This window comes from Petaurus breviceps, unplaced genomic scaffold, assembly GCF_028583685.1.
Source record: "Petaurus breviceps papuanus isolate PSGF00001 unplaced genomic scaffold, PetGlider_PUasm1.0 140, whole genome shotgun sequence".
NCBI lineage: Eukaryota > Metazoa > Chordata > Mammalia > Diprotodontia > Petauridae > Petaurus > Petaurus breviceps.
Genome location: NW_027185698.1, coordinates 34,995,283 through 34,995,644, shown reverse-complemented (window position 1 = coordinate 34,995,644; position 362 = coordinate 34,995,283).

The window sequence follows — 362 nt, the reverse complement described above, 5'->3', positions numbered from 1 at the left end:
TAAATGTTCCACGAGTGACTAACTTATGTGGCTGCCTCGTGGGGTTCAGGGAAGGTCGGTGGCTGCTTAGCTGGCACAACTGGGATTTGAGGAGTGAGTCCCAATTCCCATAGACCAGGAGGGAGTCTCGGCTCTCACAGAACCAGCCCAGGCAGTCTAGCTTTGAATACTCGAGCGGGGCGCTCGAGCGGCTCTCCAGAGCTCTCAGGAAAAGGGGCTACGGAGTTCAGCTCTCCCAAAGCTCCCAGACTCCAGCTGCCATAGGGGAGCTTCACAGGCAGCAGGTGCGGACGCCACAGCAGGAGCAGCCCAGGCAGAAAGGGTGGCGTGAGAGGCGGCAGTTTCCTGGAGTGAAGAGTAGC